We start from the raw sequence: 17137 nt of genomic DNA, 5'->3' as shown, positions 1-17137 counted from the left end.
AGTGAGCATGTGCGACCACCACTTCTGTGGCTCATGAATGGAGCAGTGGTCACACATTCTCACCACAGCACCATTTAGTTTATTGGTGGGGTCTCAGCAATCATTGATTACATTTATAACCTATTGGTTGGTGATTTTGGTTGCGTATGGGATAGTTGCTTTAAAGGGATTGGCCGGGACTTTTATATTGATGGCTTATCCTTAGGATAGGTCATCAATATCTGATCAGTGGGGGAAGAAGGCAACACCCAGCATTCCTGCCAATCTGCTGTTCCAGGCTGGATAAGAGTTGCAGATCTGTCAATGGGATAGTGTCATGGCCATTATTGTGTTAGCGGAGCTGTGCAACACATGCGGGCACTGCAGGAAGCAGCTGATTGGCAGGAAAGCTGGGTGTCTTGCTCTTCCCCCACCAATCAGATATTCAGGGCGCAGTCAGACGTCCTTATAAACCGGACCGAGATCGGAACGCAGTGCACGGACTGGCCAGCGGTTCTCCTGACCTGAATGTGACGGCTGCATAGAAATACATGAACCTGTCACACTCGGGTGGGGAGAGCTGCCGGCCAGTCCGTGCACTGCGTTCCGATCTCGGTCCGTGTTATAAGGATGTCTGACTGCGCCCTAAGGATAGGCTATGAATATGAAAGTCCTGGATAACCCCTTTAATATCTATATCAATTTATACATTTTCCTCTCATTGAGCCTCCCTATAAAACAAGCATGCATCCATTCACTGACAGAAAAGCGAGCTACGGTCTATAGGGAGGAATTGCTGTAATAGAAAGGTCCATAGCTTGTTCTAAATAAACTTTATTGGTAGAAACCACCAGAGAAAACTGAGCACATTCTGCCAAACTGAACAGCTGCCCCCTGACACAGCTGCTGCGGCTAAGGAGTTCACGGCCCCTCAGACTCGACCACCTCCTTCATTCTCTGCACTGATTGGCTGCCCTCGGAACCTTCGTCCAATAGGAGCGGTCCCAGAAGAGCTTGTCAGCAGTTACTAACTAAGCTGAGCTGTTCACACTAGATGCGGAACTAAGTGAGAATAAGAAGTGTGAGAGCGCTTCTTGCATCCGAGCATTGTGTACTGTAATGAATGCGCTATCAATAGGGTTCTGGAAATGCGCATCCGTGATTTAAAGGGGAAGTGCTTTTATGCTGACGTAGTCGTTTTTCTATTGGTAGAGGTTGAGGTGTAAGTATTGTATGGGCCCGTACAGGCGGACAGTCTGTCAGCGGTTCATTCCTTGTGTAACAATTACTCTGTGTCTTCATAAAAATGGCTGCCGCTCTTTCAGCGAGCTACTGGGCTGCGGACACCTGATAGCTCCAGGATATTCCTGACTAGTGATTACACCTCCCAGTAGGTGGAACCAGAACGTGAATACTATACGTGCGCAGCCGGAGCTACGGCTGACGGATGGGGGCGTGGTGCTGAGCGGCGGAGAGTGCGTTACCCCAGGCAGGTGGCGCTGCTGAGCGGCTGAAGTCTCCAGTAGAAGCTGGGACGAGCAGGGCAGGCTCTTCCCACATCTATTGCCACAGCTCATGCACACGGAGCAGCCACCCGCGGATTAAATGTGCAGCTGGAAGGAAAGCAAGGAGGCACAAGCTCTCGTTCTCCTCCTCCCCTGGGGGAAGCAGGGACCGAACACCTCCCTGGGGGGAGAGGCTGCAGCCCCCTGAGGTAAGAAGCTGTGGTGCGGGGCTGGAGAGTGGGGTCTGTCAGCTGGAGAGTAAGTGCAGGCGGGAGAGTGCAGAGGAGGGGTGACTGCTGCTACTGTGTGTGTATATAATATGTGTACATATATTTATATGCATGTCTGTTTATGTATACATACTTAATTATCTGTGTGTACATATACATGCATGTCGGTGTGTGTCTATATAATGTGCACATAATTATATCCGTGCGTGTGTATATATATATATATATATATATATATAATGCATGCATGTCGGTGTGTGTGTATATAATGTGTACATAATTATATCTGTGTATATATATACACACATATATATTTGTTTATATGTATATACACACAGATATAATTGTGTGTGTGTGTATACATATTTATATGTTTAAATAAAAAAACATATATTAGTAGTTGTGGCCAAAAGTTTTAAGACCGACACACATTTTGGTTTTCACAAAGTTTGCTGCTTCATTATGTTTTGCATCTTAGATAGATGTTTCTATGGTTACTGAAATATAATTATAAACATTTTTATACATTTTTAAACTTTTACTGACAAAAATATCAAGTTTATGCCAAGGCTCAATATTTACAGTGTTGACCCTTATTTTTTCAGTACTCCCGTCCTTCGCCCTGGCAGCTGGATGCCAGTTTCTGGGCGAAATCCTGACCCATTCTTGTCTGATCAGTGTTTGGAGTTTATCACCATTTCTGTGTATTTGTTTGTGCCAGAGCTGTGGAGTCGGTAAGCCAAACCTCCGACTCCTCAATTTCCATGACACCGACTCCCTCATACATGGCTCATGTGTAAGTGGTAAATTTACTGTAGCACAGATTCATCTCACCTAAAAGTCTAGACCCTTAGATCAGGAATAGGACAGACATTTATAGGACGTTTCATAACTTTCCCAAATTCTGATGAAAAAATATTCCCCACAAATTGCATTGAACTACTGTACCCAATTTATTATATATTTTAGGAGTCGGAGTCAGTCCATTTTATACCGACTCCACCAAAATGGGCTCCGACTCCACAGCCCTGGTTTGTGCACCCGTTTTTTGAGGATTGATGTCCGGTTCTCAATGGAATTGAGATCTGGGGAGTTTCTTGGCCATTTACCCAAAACTTCAGTGTTTTCTTCACCAAGCTACCTAGTTATCACTTTTGTCTTCTGATATGGTCATCATGCTGGAGAAAGCATTGTTCATCATCAAATTGTCCCTAGATCATTTGGAGAAGTTGCTCCTGGAGGAGGTTTAGATGGCATTTTTTTTTTATTCATGGCAGTGTTCTTAGGTGGAATTGTGAGCGATCCCACACCATGGATGAGAAGGTACCACACACATGTATGTATGGTCTCAGGATGCTTTATCGTTGGTATGACGCAGGACTAATGGTAGCCCTCACTTTATCTTCTGACAATCATTCTCCCATAAATCCCATGCAAAAATATTTTTTATGCCATGAATAAGTATCCTTGATCTACAGTGTGGATTTTTTTTTTCAAACAAATAATTTTATTGAGCGTTCTATGTGTGGACCGTAAGTCACTTTCTGAAGTCATTCCAATGAGGCACAATACAGGGCTCTTATAGTAATGAATATTGAAAGTGACTTCTGGTTCAGACATTGCACACTGAATAATTCAGCAAGTCTGATTGTGGGATAAGTTCTAAAAAAGAAGGACCAAAATGTGGACAAATTAAACACGTCTGCAATTAGGATATTGCTGACCTATCCAGACCCAGGTTGATTAGATGACCTTCAGAGGTGGCTTCATTCTAAAGCCGTGTTCATACTGCAATGCCATTTAACCATTGTGTAATGAAAAATTATGTAACTAATATATTTTGTACTTTAAATCCTTATATTTTCAATATCTATAATTATTTTCTCTGCCATGAATAAAGAATGGTATGTAAATATTGTCCAAGTGCAACTTTCTCTCAGCCATGCAGGAGCAAGCTAAGCATGCAGGACTTTTATTCCTGTTCTGACATCTGCCAGAAAACGGAGACCAGATTGACCGTTATAATAATCATTAGGGCCCCATGCTTCCTAAAATGGAACAGACAAATGCAATTCCTGATGCATGAACCCTATATAGGAAAAGATGCACCAGGAATTTGAGGTATACAAATATTATCTAAAACCAACATATCAGGATGGGTGACAGATCCCCTCTAAAGCTCACCTGTCAGTAGGATTGTGCTCAGTAAACTACATACACTGTCAGGTGGGCGCCATTACACTGTTTAAAATTATACCTTTGTTGAGGAAATCAGTCCTGTGGTTGTTTTGTTATCTTTATTATCAGTTTGAAGATAATGATATACTCGTGCTTCGGGGCGGCCTGTGGGGGGCGCTCTATCTGGTGCTCTGCTTATATATTCATCTGTATGCTCTTATGACAGCTCACTGACCTGCCTCCTATTTTACCTAGCCCCGCACTACTAGATGCATTATGTAAAATAGGAGACAGGTCAGTGAGCTGTCATTAGAACAAACAGATGAATAGCAAGCAAGGAGCGAAACGGCGTTGGAGTGGTGTGAGGGGGCTGGGGTATGTCTCCATTTTTACTTTTATAATCATGGTCTCCTTTATCTGATATACCATTCAGGTAACCCCCTGATTAAGGGCTCATATATAATATGATTTGACTCTTTGCAGCCAAAACCTTATGCTAAGGCTTTATCATCATAGCAGCATTTTAATTAATTAATCAATTACATATATATTTATTGCACAAGCACTTTATATTTACTTATATATATTGGTCTTTTGATATATTTTTTTGTCTTTTTGAATATTATGCTGCTATATGTTTCATCACTGTGAATTAAATTTGGTTGTCATCCAAATATATATATGTCTTTATACAGGAGATCCATGTGCAATATTTATTGTGAGCATCCCCCTCCCCCCTCCTGAGCTGTATTTTTATTCACATTTTTTATACTTTTAAATTTTTTTCTTGTCTGTTTTTTATTTGTTTGTTTTTGAATGTAATAAAATATGAATTACACCTGTCAATATTGTAGTCTCTTTATACCTTTCTTTTGTGGTTTGCAATGCCACACAGAGTTCTAGCAGCAGACACATCTCTACAACAACTGATAAGAGGAGACTTTGTGCAGCAGGCCTTCATGGTAAAATAGCGGCTAGGAAACCACTGCTAAGGACAGGCAACAAGCAGAAGAGATTTGTTTGGGCTAAAGAACACAAGGAATGGACATTAGACCAGTGGAAATCTGTGCTTTGATCTGATGAGTCCAAATTTGAGATCTTTGGTTCCAAACACCGTGTCTTTGTGCGACGCAGAAAAGGTGAACGGATGGACTCTGCATGCCTGGTTCCCACCGTGAAGCATGGAGGAGGAGGTGTGATGGTGTGGGGGTGCTTTGCTGGTGACACTGTTGGGGATTTATTCAAAATTGAAGGCATACTGAACCAGCATGGCTACCACAGCATCTTGCAGCAGCATGCTATTCCATCCGGTTTGCATTTAGTTGGACCATCATTTATTTTTCATCAGGACAATGACCCCAAACACACCTCCAGGCTGTGTAAGGGCTATTTGACCAAGGGGGAGAGTGATGGGGTGCTACGTCAGATGACTTGGCCTCCACAGTCACCAGACCTGAACCCAATCGAGATGGTTTGGGGTGAGCTGGACCGCAGAGTGAAGGCAAAAGGGCCAACAAGTGCTAAGCATCTGTGGGAACTCCTTCAAGATTGTTGGAAGACCATTTCTGGTGACTACCACTTGAAGCTCAACAAGAGAATGCCAAGAGTGTGCTAAGCAGTCATCAAAGCAAAAGGTGGCTACTTTGAAGAACCTAGAATATAAGACATATTTTCAGTTGTTTCACACTTTTTTGTTAAGTATATAATTCCACATGTGTTAATTCATAGTTTTGATGCCTTCAGTGTGAATGTACAATTTTCATAGTCATGAAAATACAGAAAAATCTTAAAATGAGGTGTGTCCAAACTTTTGGTCTGTACTGTATATATATTTTTTCCTTTCACTCAGGGGACTACAACATTTGCGAAGGAGTTGTGCAAGTAATGAACACCCCCTTTTAAAGGGAATCTGTCATTAGATGTATGTTGCCTGATGAATCCAAACCTAACTGCACAATTGCAGAGGGATGTTTTACGCTAAAAAGTTGCAGTGTTTCTGAGAAAACAGAACAGAAAAATCCGGCTTGTCCAGTGCAGACCTGGCTGGCTTCTTCCTGCCCCACTCCAGTTGACTTGACAGATCTTTGCCTATGTACACACATGGGAGAGATCTATCAATCATCTATAGCACTATGAGAGAGACTGGCCCGCGGGCTGCACTGGACTAGTCAGGTCTTTTCCAATAATCCTTGGCCGGCTCTTCTCAAGCCATATTTTCTCTTACACACCACCATTTCAGAGCAGTCATGCTAACCATTGTTCGGACACCATGAATTTATAGAAAGGTTAATTTTTAAAATTGCTGAAAATGGAAAATTTTAACCAAAATAATCTGTAAAAAAAAACAAAGAAAAAAACCAAACTTAAGAGCGCTCAATTTAGAAGACCAGTCAGACTGTCAGCGTTTGAAATTAAGTCAGCGATGTATGTTTTTTTTTGGATACAAGTACTTGAAAAAGATTGTTTGGCCAAGAACAATCTTTCGTTGAGAGACTATTTCACAGAAAGATTGTTGGCCATCCTTTGTGTCACTGAACATGTATGGCCAGGTTGGTCAGAGAGTATGAACTAATGTATTTATGGCTGTGTTAGCCAGGGCTGTGGAGTTGGTAAGCCAAACCACCGACTCCGTCTCCCTCATACATGGCTCATGGTTAAGTGATAAATTTACTGTAGCACAGATTCATCTCGGCTAAAAGTCTAGATCCTTAGACCAGGGAAAGGACATTTCATAACTTTCTTATGAAAAAATATTCCCCACAAACGGCATTGAACTACTGTACCCAATTTATTATATATTTTAGGAGTCGGAGTTGGTCCATTTTATACAGACTCCGACTCCACCAAAATGGGCTCTGACTCCACAGCCCTGGTGTTAGCATTACAGTTGTGCAACCAACACCATACTTCAAATCCATGAGTTTTGGGCATAACGTTTACTCTGGGTAGCTGTCAGCCGGCTGCTCTTCTCTTTCATTGTAGAGTATCTTTTATTTGCTACTATCAGACATTAGTCTGCTTGGTAAAGTGGATGTGCGTGCTGCTGCTGTTCTGGATGTGCGTGCGTGCTGCTGCTGTTCTGGATGTGCGTGTGTGTGCGTGTGCGCCCGCGCTGTTCTGGATGTGTGTGTGAGCTTCTGGACCTGCCCCTGAGCAAGCTCATTTACTCTTGTGTACCCCCTCACCATCTATTCGCAGCTGTAGATCTTATTGTGCCTGGGAGGTCGCAGCATTGCTACTTCGCCTTTTATACAAGGGTCAGTCCCATATACTTGTCAGTTAACACTTTAAGATTTCTATTTCCTGGTCATATCTTTACTCTGCTTTTTACTCTTTAATATTGAGTGTGGCTTAACACTATGATCTTGTGTCATCAAACAGTTTTCACCAGAATTCTGGCATAAACTGTTTAAAACCTTGCAGTTGTGCAAAAAATGTTACTACTTTTGGTATTTTTACACTACTCTGACAACTGCCTTCCACTTTTCAAAAAGTGTTGGCGGAGCTTAACAGGGAGGGGTTGTAGCCGAAAAAAATATATAATTAAGGCTGTGTGCCCACTATGCGTTTTCCAAGCGTTTATGCTGCGGAATTTCCGCAGCGGAAACGCTTGGTAATCCATCCCCCATGGTCCCCAATGACAAGCCGCAATGTCAATGCTGCGGATTTTTTCGCAGCATTTATGCTGCGCTCAAAAATCCGCAGCATGTCCATTAATTTTGCGGAAGTGCTGCGTTTTCGCCGCATTGACTTGCATTAGAACGCATGAAAAGCGCATCATTGCATCTGCAGATCAGCATTCCATGCGTTCTAATGTGCGGATGGTACACGGGTGTGGAGGACAGGAGACTCTCCTCCACACCCAGGTACCATAGAACCTGTAAAAAAAAAGAATAAAATAAAAAATATTATATTCACCTTCCGACGGCCCCCGGACTCCTTCTCTGTGCTTGCCGGCAGATCGCGCAGGACTGAAGGACCTGCGGTGATGTCACAGTCATGTGACGGCAGGTCCTTCTGTACAGGGCACAGCGATCTGCCGGCAGCCAGCACAGGAGCGCAGCAAGACTGCAGGGGCCATCGGAAGGTAAGTATAGATTTATTTTTTTATTTTTTGACATTCTCTCGGGTCACACTATATAAATCCATGCCGGTTGCATGGATTTATATAGTGTGATCAAGCTGTCAAGCACTTTCCAAGTGATGCTAAAATCGCCTGGAAAGCGCTTGTCAACCCTCATGCAGAAATGCAAGTGAAGAACGCTTCATTTCCGCATGTCCCTGGCAGGAAAAACGCATGTACAATCCGCATTATTATTTTTTTTTTTAATTCGTGTCCTATGTTTAGGATAGTCTATTAGTACCTGATTGGTGAGGGTGCAACACCCAGCATCCTCACCGATCAGCTATTACCGGCGATGGCCAGAAGTTCTCAGATGCTGCTGGAACACAGCAGCTCCTTCATTTGTATAGTGGCCACAGCTGGGTATTGCAGATTTATTATTATTATTAGATTATTATAGGGGTGGAACTGCAGTACTCTGCCAAGGCCACTGTAGTTTTGACAGAGCTGTTGTCTTCCAGCAGTATGCAAGAGCTACCGGCATCGGTAACATGCCGGTAACAGCTGATCGGCGTGGGTACGGAGGATGCACCCCTACTGATAAGTTACTAATAGTCTATCCTAAACATAGACCAGGGATGTCAAACACACAGAGGGCCAAAATGAAAAGCTTGGACAAAGTCTTGGGCCAACCATTATACAGAATAATGGGCCCCGTGTAGTCCTCCATACAGAATAATGGGCCCCGCGTAGTCTTGGTGGTTCTGGTGTCGCAGGCCAGAGTTTGACATGTATGTCATAGACCATCAATAATAGCTAGTAGCTGAGTGAGCAATAATATGAATAAAGCTGATATAGTAGGCATACTGGAAAGACATCTGCAAGTTCTCGCCTCAATGTGCCAGCTTCTAAAGCAAACCTGAGCAAGCAAATATATTACATAGTAGGGGAACTACCTGGGAAGCGGAACCCAAAAGTGAGCAGTAGAGATGAGGAATGTAGAGCGATTGAAGGGACCAATTCTGCTTTTATATGGTTCATAAAGAAGACCTGTCATCTCTCCTGACATGATTGTGTTAGTAAGTTATTGAATTCCCCACAATAAAACAAATTTTCAGGATATTGTGTTACAGCTTTGCTTTGTGCTGTCCTTTTGTTATTGTAACTGAACTATATATATGGGTATTAGCACTGTGGGAGGGAGCGGCGTCCCTGCACATTATGACAGTGCTCACAGTGTCAGATTGTGTAGGAACCCTGGGAAATGGTAACCTCTAGTTGTAAATGTATTAATAAATATTCAGGTGGAACAGCAGAGGAACTGCATAACATGGAGTTCTAATGAAAGATGCTCAAGAACTGTTTTTGCTAAAACAGACATGTCAAGAGAGCTGACAGCAGTTCTTCTGTGTGTCATAAAAATAATTACAGCTTAGAGTTTTCTATCCTTGCTAGTTATGTTGGACCTCTATTCCGTTTTTGCTATGAGGCCCCATGGTCGGTGCAGATGATCATGACAGCACTTTTGTGCTCCACACCTATTTTACTGGAGGAGAAGTTGGGCGATTGCGTCTGCATTTGCTACAGCTCCTGCTTTGTAAAACTGCTTGCTTGCTGCACTTGGACAACATTGCTCCCCCTGGTGACAGATATCTCTGATGATAATTAACAAAATTCAAAGTGAATGATTTGAAGAGAAATCTAAATCAAATCATTATTGGTGTGACTGCATTTTACCTTCAAAGCAACATCAGTTATTCTAAGTACACTTGCATAAAGTCAGGGATTTTGTAGGCTTATAGTCAGGTGTATGAGTAATTGTACCAAACGTGATAATGATGATCATTTCATATGTAGGTTGAAAGTCATTACCTGACACAAGCTGCTGTGTCGGAGACTTAAACCTGGGTGCGGAATGGCTAAACTCTTCTACAAAGGTGAGGTTATGGAAGACGGTTTCATGTCACAGGTCATACTCAATAGCAAAACTAAGCACAGCAACCATACACAAGTTAGTTATACTGCATCAGTTTGTCTCTCCCAGGCAAAAATTTCAAGACATACAGGGGTTTCAAGATGCTCATGCTCTTTTGAATTGCTGCTAAAAAATCATACATGGAAACAGGGCCAAAACGACTCAACTATGCACGAAAACATAGGAACTGGGGTGCAGGAAGATCTGCAGTTAGTTCTCCAAGATGTGTGGAACAACTTCCCTGATGAGCTCCTTCAAAAACTGTGTATATACTGTTTTGAAGGCAAAGGGCGGTCACACTAAATATTTGATTTTGGTTTCTCTTTTGTCCAGTCATTTCGCATTTTGTTAATTGATTAAAAAAAATAAACTATTAACCCTTCTATTTTTTTTTAAGCATTCCTACTTAACAGCAATTTTTCCACACCTGCCTAAAACTTTTGCACAGTATTGTATGTGTGTATATAGGTATATTGCAACTGTGCCACTGTAGTACATAACATAGTATGTTGTGATTCATATAAAACTGAACATGGAAAGAGCAAAGTTTCTCATGAATGCTACTTCCGATTTTGGGCCTAAAACTTCATAACTGCCTTTAGTCATCCTATTTCAGCATATAAGTAAGATATCCGCACATGTTTCGTGTAGGCTAATGTGACATGCAGAAGTAGTGCTGTTGCTTCAAAAGCATCCAGCAACTGTTACAAATAACAAGCACAGGAGACAGGAAGTGTTGTGCTTCAGAAGCATCCAGCAACTAGAGGGGTTAACACAGTCACATGAGACAGACACTGTTTTAGCAGAGCCCCAGGGGGATTGTGGGGAACTTGTTATTGTAGTCTGGCTGAAACCAAAGAGAAAGGTGGTGTGTTATCTGGATCTGACAGAAGGCAACTGAACAGGATTCAGATCAGGAGAGAAACTAAACACAGGTCAGATAAACTCCCTGAACTAACAGTGCAGAGTATTATTGAGCAGGGTGATAAGGACTGGAAGTAATTGTGTCACAGGCATCCTCTCCCTCATCAAACCCTCCCCCCTCCATCTCCATGCAGGATAAAGAATGCTGTGTATTGTGGTGTCCTTGTGAAGCAAAAGCATGTGGTTGTGTATGCATAGAAGTGTGGTGCTTAGAGATCTAATCTATGCTGAATTATGCTACTGAAGAGACTGTAATACTGTGCCTTGTGAAGAAACTACTGTATTGTTACAGGAGTCGGTTGCTCAAGAAACTCAGATTGTACTGTAATGAAGAATGTTGCTGTAATATCCCTGAATTGCACTGATCGTGCTTCAGATTAAATTCCACTGTTAAACTGTTGAAAAAGACTCTTGTCAGATGTGTCTGGTCAGCAATTGAATCTATCGTGAGCCTGAGAGAAGCTGCAGCCTATGGTGGCCCTGAGTAACCATTCCCCCAGGATTCCAAAGAATTCATGAAACCCGTCTTGCCCTATCTGAACCTAGTAGCGTGCGTGTAACACTAAGTGTACCTCCAATTTCTCCAAACTTCTGGCATGATTTAATGATAAGTCAGGGTGTGGATGCTGAGACCCCCACCAATCTTTCAAATGCAGGGGCAGAAGTACCCGCTGAGCACTTTGCCTGAATTTGGGAACTGTACATTGAACAAACTTTGCATAAATCAATAAATTGTACAGGTGAATATTAGAAACTTTGTAATATCAGAGAATTCTGCTTCTTTCTCCCTTTTATGAGCCAATTCTTTCCCTTTGCCATGCCTGCTGAACGCTCTCATCCACTCTGAGAAAAACACCGCAACTCCATTGGACTGCCAGGACAGTGAAGGGTCAGGTTACACCTTCTATAATACTTTTCTAGAAAGAGAAATGGGTAGCAGAAATGATGAGCAGAATGAGAAAACAAGCAGGGAGAGGCAGAAATATCACTGCTTGCTTTTCTAATAAGTGGTTTTCCTTGCTCTAGAGCTGGATACACATCTAAATTGTTCAGTGCTGCTGTATAAATACTTCATAGCTGTTCCTTTTTTCTGTAGGTTTTTCTGTTTGTGTGCTAACTCAGGACTGAAGGGCAGGAATCCCTCTGTGTGTCCTGTGTATGGGATATATCAGAACAGCTAGTCTTCTCCCACCAGCTCAAAACTGGAGGAATTGCAGGATATGAGTCCTATAATGGCCAGAAGTAGTCTTAATCCTCATATACTCACATGACAGCCTATTCTGAAAGGTATAGTTACCCTTTAAGTTACAAGTTCTAATTAAACAATGATTAGCAAAAGGGAGCACCCATTCCCCAACCTCTATATATGTGTTTATATCTGTAGGTAACATGTACAGTCGTGTGAATGTGCTTTATGTAGTGATAATTGCAGCAGTTTAAAATTCTCCAAAGCCATAAAAGTTGGGCAAGAGAAACAGTCTGTGTTTTTTCCAGCAACCAAACGCTTCCTTAGGTTGCTCTATTTAGTAGTACTGTGATCGTTCAGTAGGTGTTATTGCTCCCGGGAATTTACCTGTATGAGGGTATCTGATAGATTGGTGATCGGTCTAAGTAAGTGTATGTAAGATTTACAATACATTAGGATGTACAGTACTGCCCTGCCGTTCAGCCACTGCTCAGAATTATGTAGCTTGTTTATCGTTTCACTTTCTTCCTAAAAACTTCTGCTGAACTTGTCTGACTGTAAATTGAGAAAAGGTGCAAAAGAAAACTATAGATGTCTCCCCTACAATGGATCTATAGTAACTGCTGGTATGTGCTGTACTATTCATGGTATAATTCAGTTCTAGATTGTGTGTGTGTGTGTGTGTACATGTATACACATTATAATACACTCAGTGGGAACTACAGCAACTACTGAGATGAGCTGTGCTATATACAGTCATGGCCAAAAGTATTGAGAATGAGACAAATAGTAATTTTTCCAAAGTTTACTGCTTCATTTTTTGTAATGGCAATTTGCATATACTCCTGAATGTCAAAGAGTGATCAGCTTAACAGCAATTACTGTACTTGCGAAGTCAATATTTGCCCAGAAAATGAACTTTAACCCCCAAAACACATTTCAACATCATTGCAGTCCTGCCTTAAAAGGAGCAGCTAACATCGTTTTAGTGATTGATCCATTAACACAGGTGTGGGTGTTGATGAGGACAGGGCTGGCGATCAATCAGTCATGATTAAGTAAGAATGACATCACTGGACACTTTAAAAGGAGGCTGGTTCTTGGTATCATTGTTTCTCTTCAGTTAACCATGGTTATCTCTAAAGAAACATGTGCAGCCATCATTGCACTGCACAAAAATGGCCTAACAGGGAAGAGTATCGCAGCTACAAAGATGGCACCTCAGTCAACAATCTATCGCATCATCAAGAACTTCAAGGAGAGAGCTTCCATTGTTGTCAAAAAGGCTCCAGGGTGCCCAAGAAAGACCAGCAAGCGCCAGGACCGTATCTTAAAACTGTTTCAGCTGCGGGATCGGACTACCAGCAGTGCCGAGCTTGCTCAGGAATGGCAGCAGGCTGGTGTGAGTGCTTCTGCACTCACTCTGAGGCGGAGACTCTTTGAGCAAGGGCTGGTTTCAAGGAGGGCAGCAAAGAAGCCACTTCTCTCCAGAAAAAACATCAGGGACCGACTGATATTCTGCAAAAGGTACAGGGAGTGGACTGCTGAGGACTGGGGCAAAGTCATTTTCTCAGATGAATCCCCTTTTCGATTGTTTGGGACATCTGGAAAACAGCTTATTCGGAGAAGAAGAGGTGAGCGCTACCACCAGTCTTGTCTCATGCCAACTGTAAAGCATCCTGAAACCATTCATGTGTGGGGTTGCTTCTCAGCCAAGGGAATCGGCTGACTCACAGTCTTGCCTAAAAACACAGCCATGAATAAAGAATGGTACCAGAATGTCCTCCAAGAGCAACTTCTCCCAACCGTCCAAGAGCAGTTTGGCGCCCAACAATGCCTTTTACAGCATGATGGAGCACCTTGCCATAAAGCAAAGGTGATAACTAAATGGCTCATGGAACAAAACATAGAGATTTTGGGTCCATGACCTGGAAACTCCCCAGATCTTAATCCCATTGACAATTTGTGGTCAATCATCAAGAGACGGGTGGACAAACAAAAACCAACAAGTTCTGGCAAAATGCAAGCATTGATTATGCAAGAATGGACTGCTATCAGTCAGGATTTGGTCCAAAAGTTGATTGAGAGCATGCCAGGGAGAATTACAGAGGTCTTGAAGAAGAAGGGGCAACACTGCAAATATCATCTTGCTGCATTAACTCATTCTAACTGTCAATATAACCTATTGGTACTCATAATATGATTGCAAGTATATTTCAGTATGTGATATAAACATCAGACAAACACTAATAAAAACCAGAGGCCAGCAGATCATGTGAAAATATAATTTTGGTGTCATTCTCAAAACTTTTGGCCATGACTGTATGTTGTTCAGTCCTGGAATGTGGATCCTGGTATATAGCGATAAATATATGTACAGTGGGATCTATAGTAACTACTGTGATGAGAGCCAGCATAATCTGTCCATAAATAAACGCCGCCTCTCTGAGCAGGAGCTGGAGCAGAGGTTGGCATGATTACTTGGCATACTGGCTGTGCGTTATATTACTGGATTGCATTGAAGGGGGTAATACTTTTATTTTAGTTACATAACCTTTGTCCTGTTGGTGTGGTCTCGTATAACTAGGTGTAGCAAATGCTTGGTCATTGTTTTGTTGCTGGCCTGACAAATATTTAAAGGCAAGTTACAGCAGGTCATGGGGTCACTTAGTTTTGGCTGATATGTTTATGATATTCTTATGTATATGTGGCACTAATGCAGTGTTTTGTTTTTAACCCTATTTAAGGCTTACAATATTGATAACTTATCGTCATGAATATCAGGTGGGTAGGGGCCTAACACCCAGCATCCCCAGACATTTGCAACTCTCTCGGCGGCCGGATGCATACAGTGTATGGAACCATATCGAAACAGCTCTGTACACTGTGTGCAGTTCCAGCTGAAATACTATTTACATCCAGCTTCTGCCAAAGCTGCAAATGGCTGATCATTTGCAGTGCCTAGTGTCGGACCAATACCAATCCCATATTGATGACTTAACCCCTTAGTGGCCAGACCAATTTTTTTGAAATCTGACCAGTGTCCCTTTATGTAGTAATAACTCTGGAACGCTTCAACATATCCTATTGATTTTAAGATTTTTTTTGTGTGACACATTATACTTCATAATAATGGTAAATTTAGGTTATGTTTTGCGTTTATTTATAAAAATATCAGAAATTTGACAAATGTTTTAAAAGTTGGAATTTTCAAAATTTGACTATCCCTTTAATCCTAATAGTCATACCACACAAAAACATTAATAAATAGCATTTCCTTCATGTCTGCTTTATATCAGCACCATTTGTAAAGTGTTGTTTACACCCCTCAACCTATTTAAAATTTCTTTCATGTAGTTCATTAACCCTTCTGGTTCTTTTTAGGAAGTAATGGAAAGTGGCATGACAGGAATGAAAAAGTTTATTTTTACCACCTAAATTTTGTTAACTTCTGTTCAGGCCACTATAGCCGGCAGACACTAAGGCCGGTATTTAGCCATTACTTACCATGGCAAACATCAGGACCACACAATCAAGATCTCAGGGTGCTGATGAGGTTAAAGAGAGAGCCCCCACACTGTTAACTAATTAGATTCTTCTGTCAATAGTGATTACAGAATCTAAGGGGTTAAATGTCCATGGTCGGTGCCAACACTGATGGGGGCTGATGCAGCAAGTTGTCAGCTGTAATGTACAGGTGACAGTTACAGGATTGTCACCTGTCAGGGAACGCTAGTCTCTTATATCGCAGGTCAGTAAAAAAGACGTCTAGTGGTCACTAAGGGGTTAATAAAAGGAGGAGGACAAAAAAGAATCCTCAATCCCTAGACAATTGACAGTATTAGACTGTATTGACAAGATTAGGCTAGGGGTACACACATACAGTGCTGTCTGCTGCATTGGGGTCTTTGTCGTAATCCTATTTTTTAGGGATTCAACCCTGATGGTGCCTTTCACTATTATGAGATGAATGTAGTAATTTCTAGACGCTTTCTGGCCTCCAATCTCGGCAGTTTACATCTTTTTTTTTTTTTTTTTTTTTTTAGACATCTACAAAAACATTGTCTGTGTGTCTGAAAAAGACAAATACTGCCGAGGCGAGAGAGAATCCAATAGTTAGTCCGTGAGTCTCAAAATAGAGAGAAATAGTATAATGCATGTCTCTTTTAGTCTGTGTTCACATGTTGCATTTCTGCTGTGTTTTTTTATACAAATTAAAAGCTGAGTTTTACAGTGCCAGCAAAAACTATTTCTGAAATCTCATGCACACATTGTTTTTTGTTTTTTTCCTGACTGAATTGGAAACCTATGCTGTTTAATTAAACTGTACAGTTTAATTAGATTAGTGATATATGTAAAGTAAACATTGGCTGACCAAGGTGTGAAATTGAATAATACCTGATCAACTCAAGGGCAGACCAAAGTGTGAAAGTAAACAGAGTCCTACAAACTCAATGCTCTGCCAATGACTCAAAGAAGTTGTCCACTACTTTTGCCATTGATGCCCTATTCACAGGATAGGGCATCAATGTAGGATTGGCACCCCCGCTGATAAGCTGTTTTCGGTGGCATTGGCGGCCGCCGGTCGGAAGTGCTTACCTGCGGTGCCTGGCCGTCAAGTTGCAGTGGCCGCCACTTGTTACTGCACACCCGCTTCATATTCAATTGAATAGGAGGTGGATGTGCAGTACCCCGCGGCGGCAACTACACCTGGACTACGAGGCACCACAGGTAAGCACTTCCGGCCGGCGCCTGTAATGGCTGATTGGCGGGAGTGCCGCGTGCAGTACCCCTGCCGATCATAGATTGATGCCCTATCCTATGTATAGGGCATCAATGTCAAAGTAGTGGACAACCCCTTTTAAATAAACTATCCCCAACCAATTCACCTTCCACCCCCCGCTGTTACATTTGTAATTATGTATTTTTTCATGAATTCATATGAAATATTACTTAAAGTTACTATTTTTTTCAAACCTAAAAATCTTTTTCCACTAAGTAATTTGATTAAATTGCCTTTTTTCCAAAAATGGTTTTGTGGTTTCACATATGTCCTGCATTGGTGGCCTAACACCTTGCATTGTTCATGCTTCTGAG

General features: G+C 41.9%; 1 protein-coding gene across 1 annotated transcript in view; it reads left to right on the top strand.

The window, feature by feature from the left end:
- Window positions 1–1389: 1389 nt before the first annotated feature.
- Window positions 1390–17137, top strand: part of LOC141272644 (signal transducer and activator of transcription 5B) — a 183003-nt gene continuing 167255 nt past the window's right edge. Inside the window, exon 1 of the mRNA XM_073683563.1 lies at window positions 1390–1693. The gene's annotated coding sequence lies outside the window, so the exon portion shown is untranslated. The remainder of the gene's footprint in view (window positions 1694–17137) is intronic.

Source organism: Phyllobates terribilis, unplaced genomic scaffold (genome assembly GCF_046119375.1).
Source record: "Phyllobates terribilis strain yellow unplaced genomic scaffold, ASM4611937v1 Scaffold_5__5_contigs__length_657084704, whole genome shotgun sequence".
NCBI classification, from domain to species: Eukaryota; Metazoa; Chordata; class Amphibia; order Anura; family Dendrobatidae; genus Phyllobates; species Phyllobates terribilis.
Note: the sequence above shows the minus strand (reverse complement) of the source record. Positions and strands in the feature narration are given on the sequence as shown.